This window comes from Canis lupus, chromosome 12 (genome assembly GCF_048164855.1).
Source record: "Canis lupus baileyi chromosome 12, mCanLup2.hap1, whole genome shotgun sequence".
NCBI classification, from domain to species: Eukaryota; Metazoa; Chordata; class Mammalia; order Carnivora; family Canidae; genus Canis; species Canis lupus.
The window spans coordinates 12,917,830-12,926,185 of NC_132849.1; the positions used below are offsets into that span (position 1 = coordinate 12,917,830).

The window sequence follows — 8,356 nt, forward strand, 5'->3', positions numbered from 1 at the left end:
CTTGTCTTTTCTCCCATTGAATTACCCTGCCAACTTGGTTGAAATTTTATTTCTGGATTCTATTCTAATCTATAATTCTATATGCCTACCCTAATAATAATAGCATGTTTTCTTCATCACTCTGAGTCTAGAAATTAGGTAGTGTATGTTCTCCAACTTTGTGCCTCTTCTTCAAAATTTCTTTGGTTCTTAGAGGCCTTTTGCATTTCTGTATAAACTTTAGAATCACCTTGTCAATTTCTACCAAAAAAGTTTGCTTTTTAAAAAATTCAGATTGCATTGAATCTAGGATCAATTTGGGAAGACATGACATCTTAATAATATTGAGTCTTTTGACCCATGAGCATGGTGTTTCTCTTCATTTATTTAGATCTTTCATTTCTTTCAGCAATATTTCATAGTTTTCAGTGTACTTACACACATTTTGTTAAATTTACCCATTGGTATCTTATACCTTTGTTATTATGGTTAAGTGGTATTTTAAAATTCCAATTCTCAGTTATTCATTGCTATTTGTAGATTTGATTTTTGAATATTTATCTCATATCCTGCAACATTGCTAAAGTTACTAATTAGCTCTGGAAAATTTTAAGGTAGATTTCTTAGGATTTTCCATATACATGAACGTGTCATCTGTGAATAAAGATTATTTCTTCTGTTGTAATCTGTATGCTTCTTCATTATTTTTCTTTCTTGATTGCACTAGTTTGGAAATCTAGCGTAATGATGAATAGAAAAAGTGAGAATGGACATCTTTATTTTGTTTTTGATATTTAAGAGAAAGCATTCAGTCTTTCACCATTGAGTATGACGTTAGCTATATATTTTTCATAGATGTGCTTTATCGGGTTGAGGAAGTTTTCCTCTATTCCTAGCTTTTTATTTGTGTGGGTATTAAAATCATATATGGGTATTAAATTTTGTCAGATGCTTTTTCTGTATCTGTTGAGATGATCAGATAGTTTTCTCTAATTCTGTTAACATGCTAAACTACGTTGTTTGACTTTTGAATGTTAAAACAATTTTGTATTTCTAGGATGAGCTCCATTGGTCATAGTGTGTTATCTTTTTAAACTGTTATTGAATTAAATTTGTTAATATTTTATTAAGAACTTTTACCCTGGGGTAGAGCATCATGAATTTGAGCCCCATATTGGGGACAGAGATTACTTAAAAAAAATTTTTTTTTTACATTTATGTTCATGAGGGCTATTGGTCTATAGCTTAAATTTTATTTTTTTTAAAGATTTATTTATTTGAGAGAGACAGAGCATGAGTGATGTGGAAAGCCAGAGGGAGAGGGAGAAGCAGGCTCAGCAGGGAGCCTGACTCAGGACTGGATACCAGGACCCTGAGATCATGACCTGAGCTGAAGGCAGACACTTCACTGATTGAGCCACCCAGGCTCCCCTATAGCTTAATTTACTATCTTTTTCTGTTTTTGATATCAAGATGATGTTGACCTCATAAAATGAGATGGGAATTCATTTTTTCCCTCCATTTTTTTCCTGAAAGAGTTTCTATAGGATTAACATTATTCCTTTCTTAAATCTTTGAAAGAATTCACCATTTGACCTGGAGTTTTCATTATGGGAAGGATTTTATTTATGAATTTCTTCTCTTTGATGTAGATGTTTTCATATTTTCTATTTTTCTTGTGTTATTTTTATAATCTGTAACTCTTGAAAAAATTTTCCCTTTCAACTAAGTAGTCAAATTAATTGACACATAGTTGTTTGTAATATCTCTTTACTATTTTTTAAATGTCTTTAGGATCTGTAGTGATGTCACCTCTTTCATCTTTCATGATATTAGTAATTCTCTCTACCGCTGGAATTGCCTTATTAGAGTGAATGATGTGGGAAGATACAAGTTGGAAGTGGCAGACAAAGGGCAATTGCAAGCATGGAGGAGTACAGTTATTGGTAGCAACCAGGAATACAGCTATGTGAGTGGGTAGCTAAGGTTTGGTTGAAAACAAAGTCATTTCAGAAGAGGAGGTCAAGTTGCTAAGAGGCCAGAGTATTGGAAGGAAATCTGAGAATGATGGTGGGAGGAGTAGATGGGAAAAAGACTGAGCCTAGTGTGAGAGGAGCCCCTGGCCAGTATATTCTGGCATAAGAGTCAAAGGAACTGGGCAAGGAATGGGGATCTTATAGAAGGACTGGTGAACAATACTTGGAAATGATAATGAAAAGTGAGGAAGACTCTTCCCCTCTCCAAGGCCCAGGAGGAAAGCTTCAGGGGAGGCCCTGTTCTCAGGGGAGAGCCAGGTATCCACCACTGCAGAAGTGTGAACCAGCTGTTCAGAAAAGAGGTGAGGATCTAGGGTTCATGGCTGAGGGTAGCTGAGTCCCAGGGGACACAGGGAAAGAATTGAGGATGAGAGTGTGAAAGAAGGGAATGTACGACCTACAGGAGGATGGGAATCTGGGTTCTTAGGAGTGATCTGGGGTCTTGGCTCTGTGCAGTCAAGGCCAGGAAGGATGGTGGGTTGGAGGGATCCACCCTGCTGGCACTGTGCTGGGGGAGCATGTAAATGTTGAGGGGAGCTAGCTCTTGGGCCTTCCTGCTGGTGGTGGAGTTAATGAACGTTTGAGTGCCAGACACCATGCAAGGAGAGATTTTCCCTTCATCTCTACATTTGTTTCGAGCTTTAACAGATTCACAAAGTGAAGCTGTGGTTGGTTTTCTGAAGCTAGTACCCCAGGGCCCATTGAGGACCCACAACAACTTGAGACTGTCCCAGTGAATTAGTCAAATATCCTGGTGCTTTGTGGCACACAGAGCCTTCAGCTGCCTCAACCACAGAAAGTCCCTAACTCCAGTTCCCTAGCTCATCTTCCCCAGCTTTTGGATGTTCTGGCACTTCTTTCTGGTACATATTTTTTTTATATAGGGATGTGATCTGCTGGTGTTTTATTTGCTCTACTGTTCTCCTTTCAGGAAGGCTCAGTGAGTTTCTAACAATTTGACCTGTATCTTCAGTAGTCTATTTTCTTCTCTAACCCCCTGGGCCTTGCACTACTTGCTGAAGTTAAATGCTGTCCTCCTTGTTTCTCTTATTTGCTTTCTGTCACAGACATTAAGAAATATATATTTGTCTTCATTTTCTCTTTGAGATCTCCAGAGAGAAAAATAGGAAATTAATGAGGTCTGAGCGTGCTCAAAAATGTCCACTGATAACACACATCAATGGTCATTCTCACCTTCTTGCATCAGAACATCTCACTCAGGAGATGGTCTCTTGTCAGGCCAGCACCCACTGGAGGCCTGGTCTCTAGCTGGTACTGACTTGTCTCACTCTTCTGTAGTTGATCTTGTCTGTCTGAACCTTCCCTTCCTGTCCCATAAATAACAAGTCCACAAATCGATATGTGTTCCTGCAGGACATAGGCCCCATCCCTTCTCTTCCCATGACTGCATCATCCTGAAACTCAGTGTTTTACACTAATTCCTGGTGTTCCTCCCTTAAGTTGATCTAGAATTTCCTAGCTCCTTGGTCCAGTGGTCCCAGTCTTACAAGAGTGGTTCTCCCAACAGTTCTCACTATAGACATTTTATTTTATTTTATTATTTTATTTTATCTTATTATTTTATTTATTCATTCATGAGAGACTCTGTGGGGACCCTGATGTGGGACTTCATCCCAGGACTCTGGGATCATGACCTGAGCTGAAGGTAGATGCTCAACCACTGAGCTACCCAGATGCCCCCTCACTATAGACCTTAGATTTAAGTTTTAGAAGGCACCTCTCAAGAGTTTCCCAGATCTCCACTACTTCTGGGGAGGTCTTCCAACCCTCTCTCTGATCTTACCTCACTTTTGTGTGTGTGTGTGTGTTTGTGTATTCACAGTTTTTATTTATAAAAAAAATTTACAGCACTTGTGAAGAGCCAGCAGAAGACATCAGACACAGTCATTCTTACCAGCTTTGTTAAGTTTAGAGGGTTATACATGACACTTTGCCAGGTGATGCATGGCAGCCCTGAAACCTGAACTGGTTAGATTGTCTTTCTTCCTCTCTTCAAAGAAAGCATTTTGATGAGCTACTGATCTACCTACTTTTCAAGTCACTTGAATACTGAAAATACTACAACATCTGGATCTGCATGTTGGCCATATAATGATGTGTTCTGACCCTTTTCTGTATTTTTTTTTGTGAATGTTACAAAACAGGTCACTTAATACTGTTAGTTAAAGCTAAGTGGAAAACCTCAATTTTTAAAAATACTGTACCCAGAACCTGTGACTTCTTCACTGAACTGTCTCCTCCTCTATATTTTATGAGGTTTATCCTATCCTATTGGAGCTTAAGATGAAGCAAATAAACATAATGTAGAAAGAGAGAGAGACTAAGAGAAGTTTGGAAAGCACAATTAAATCTTTCACAATAAAGAAAATATAAAAGTTAGCCTTTGCCCCCCTGACTTAAGAGTGAGAGGCACAGTAGGGAAAGGCATTGAGAGAAAAGATGAAAATAAGTATAAAATAATGTATGTTGGTCAGTGCAGTATGAGCTAGGTTTGGAAGACTTTATAATGTGGTAAGGAAAATGAACTAGAATATGGAGGACAAGATGTCACAATTTTTTTCATGCAACTTTTAAAACATTTTGGAAATCCAAGTTTTTGTGGAAGATGGCATTGGAATCTTGTCTTTATGAAGTTACTACTAAGAAGCTAATTGGACTCTCCACTTAGCTTTATTTCTAAGTGAAATTATTGTTGCTTATGCGAAACTCCTAATCCCAAGTGGTAACACAAGTGCAGCCTGATTGGGTATGACTGCCCCTAGGCTTTGGGGTGAGCCAGAGGACCAAAGTTTCACAAATGCATATTTATTGTAACTTTCAGAGGAGCAATCCCAGATACTGAATGGTCACTCTTCAGCTCCATTAAATAAAACATAGCAAGGGGAAAGACACATCTTGCAAAATGGTTTTCCAGTTCAAGTTGAACTATATTATAATTATACTGTGGCACAGAGGCAGCTTGTGGGCACTTCTTGTTAAAATAGCACAATGTATCAACTTCTGACAAAACTCTTAGGATAGCCTTCAGCACCAACCTAAGATGACTACTTTCCTACAACTAAAGTTGAGTCTTACCAGAACAACAAAAGCACATATGAGGTACAACCCATCACAGCTTTTTTCTCATATCCATCTTGTAGGTACGAGGTTTTGCCTTTTAAACTACACTTCTGTAACTTTAAAAGATAGTTAGCATTTTCTATCATATTAAATTAGCAACAGAAAACATTATGCTTAACCTATAAAGTTCTACTCCAGTTTGCTCCCTAGAATTTATATACATATTTTTATTTCTAATCTGCAAGAAAAAAAATCCTATTCGATATTTGGTAACAGAGCAGTAAAAGATACTATACACATATGGCATATATTTACAAAATACACTTCAAAAAGAAGCCAACACACTTTAGCAAAAGTCTAAGCTTGCAAAAAAAAAAAAAAAAGTCTAAGCTTGCATAGATTAAAAAGAAAAAAAAGAATTATGAATACAATTTTTGTTAAAATAGAAAATGGAGAATGAAAGTTGCAGAATGGATATGAAGAGAGATCTTTTCCAAACTTTTATTTGTGCACATTCAATTGAAAAAGATAACTTTTACAGGTTCTTTGGTGCCCATATTCAGCATACAAAAATGTAAAAGACTGTTCACAAATAAAACACTTTAGCTCAAACTGGGAAAAAATAATGACACTAATGAAACAGTTTAAGGTAGTGCACTCTGTGACAGCTCTGCTTACGGGGACATGAGAATTACTGCGAAAATAAATAGAATGTCCTTTTGTAAAAGCAGCAACGTCATGTCTTGTAAACTTCCTTTTTATATTACAGCAAGGTTTGAAGTAAAACCCAAAGGGCCTGGAGCTCACACTGCAGCCATGAATGAATATAAGAGTCTATTTCCTCAATTACTGTTGGTCCAGTTTTCCTTTTGTTTTGGGTCCAATGTGCAGCAGGTTTTAAAAGGTGCTCGGTTAGGTTCTAACTAGTTGAGTGATGGATTATAAAATTTCTTTCCTGCTTTCAAACACAAATGGGTAGATCTGTTCCACAGCGGTAGCAACAGCCTTTACGTTGGGCCCACAAAATACCTGTTACTGTGATACTCCCTGTTGAAAAACCTGTAATGCAGCTCTTAGAGATTTTGTCGGATAGCACACAGCAGGATGAAGTTCAGGTTCATAACTGGCATGAGGTCTATTGTTCTTTGTGAATTCTGGCAAGCGGATTTCAAACGGCATGTTACACACTGCCAAAATGTTAACGACCTTAAAATCTGTAAATATTACCCGAAAACCTAATTCCTGCAGGCTGCGAGCTAAGTCTGGCACCAAATTTAGCTTCTTCTTCACTTGTTTCTCAGTGCAAATAATTTTTCCTGAGGACCAAATTGTAGCTGTAATTCTAGGTTTTCTAAGCTTCATTAATACTTTTCCAACATCACGTTTATAAATTACATTTGCTCCCTGCAAAGCAATCTTCCTTAAGTTCAAATGGCATCTTCTTCTAAAAACACAGGCTACATTTGTAATTAGAATGTCCAATGCAACATCACTGGCTGCATCCATTGGGGTAGTTTAACAACCTGGCTCCCCACCACGAAGATCACATCCGTGGGAAGAGGGGGCGGCGGCCTCGCTGGTGCGGGTTCCGTGGACGCGGAGGAGAAGCTGGAGGACAGGGGTGAGGATGAGGCGAGCGCGCTCCCCGGTCTCCATGGAACTGCCGCCCCGGCCCGTTGCTAGGAGCCCCCGAGGATCGGCTGGGCTCGGTCTTTCGTGCCTTGTCGTTCGGGTACTGGGGGGCCGCTTCTTCCCCAAGACAGTCTTACCTCACTTCTTATGTTAGATCTCACCGGGTGCAAGTCACTCTTTCTGATCTAGTAACATGTAAAACATTTCTCCCCATTTCCATCATCTTCATTATATGTTAACCCATCCGATCTCCTGAGGTCTCAACTTTCCTTCAAAGGAAATTTGTCTCTTTCTATAGTTTAATTGGCCTTTATTTTTGTTTTCTTTCTTCCTCCATTCGTGTCCTGAGTGTAAGAATGAGGCATGTTTTTCGAACCGCTCTACTTCTTCCTTGATTTCTTCAGAAAAACCTGATCCTTAAAGTCAGAAGATTTCATACACACTACTTTTATATTACCTTCTTATTTGATTTTATAATAATTTCATTGAACTATTTTTTTTAAGATTTTATTTATTTATTCATGAGAGACACACAGAGAGGCAGAGACATAGGCAGAGGGAGAAGCAGGCTCCTTAACAGGGAGCGGGATGTGGGACTCGATCCCCAACTGGGATCACGCCCTGAGCCAAAGGCAGATGCTCAGCCACTGAGCCACTGAGGCATCCCATCGTTGAACTATTTTTCTATCTAATGCAAGAAGATGCCATATTGTCTTTAAAATAAGGTTGCTTATTTCTCTTGATTCTTTCACTAAGAAACTCTGTCACTCTACAATGAGACCCACAGTTTGGGTCTCTGAATCTCCAAGCCATACTGGGGATTAATGTCAACACATCAGAGCCAACTTGGGACCACATAGAGCCTCTTGAGGCTGCGGCGAAGCCATAGAAGTTAAGTTGGTGCTTTTGCAATCTAGTCTTTTGGCACCAAGGGTAATTTGAAACAGTCTAAGAGAACCAAATGCAGAGCAGCTATACTTGCCTGTGTGTGCTTGGTGCAAAAACTTAAAGCTGAAACCACACAGATGTTCTACAATGATATGTGACTTAGCCATGTCAGTGCATGTGGGGAAATGAGGACCCCAGGCTCTGTGGCTTTGGTATAATAAACTGGCACAATCATTCTGGAGAGCAAACTTACAGTACTTGGTGAAATTAAGTGTTCATGTGCCCTTCAACATGGTAGCTGCTTTCCAGAGAAATTCTCATGTAAGGAAACATTGAAGCATTGTTCCTGGTGAGGAGTTGGAAGCAACCAAGAATCCTCCATTAAGGGCATGGATAAGTCAAGTGCAGCCCAAGAAATACTATACTGCCACTAGATGCTACATGCTAAAATGAGATGATTAATAGCAACTTCAAAACATAGGGTTGATGAAAATAAAAAAAGAGAGAATGAGCTTCTTGCACAATGCTATCTATGCAACTTAAAATAATATACATGAACCTCACTTCATCATTTAGAAGCATATTTATATTTCTGAGGAATATACCAAATACTGTAGAATTGATTTGTTTTGGGGAGGAGGTAGTGAGAACAGAAATCAGAGATTGTAATAAACGTATCTTTTTTCTTTTTTTTTTAAGATTTTATTTATTTATTCATGAGAGACACACACAGAGAGAGA

General features: G+C 38.7%; 1 pseudogene; it reads right to left on the reverse strand.

Annotated features, from left to right (window-relative positions):
* Positions 1–5,585: 5,585 nt before the first annotated feature.
* LOC140600646 (TATA box-binding protein-like 1 pseudogene) lies at positions 5,586–6,764 on the reverse strand (annotated as a pseudogene).
* Between the last annotated feature and the right edge of the window lie 1,592 nt (positions 6,765–8,356).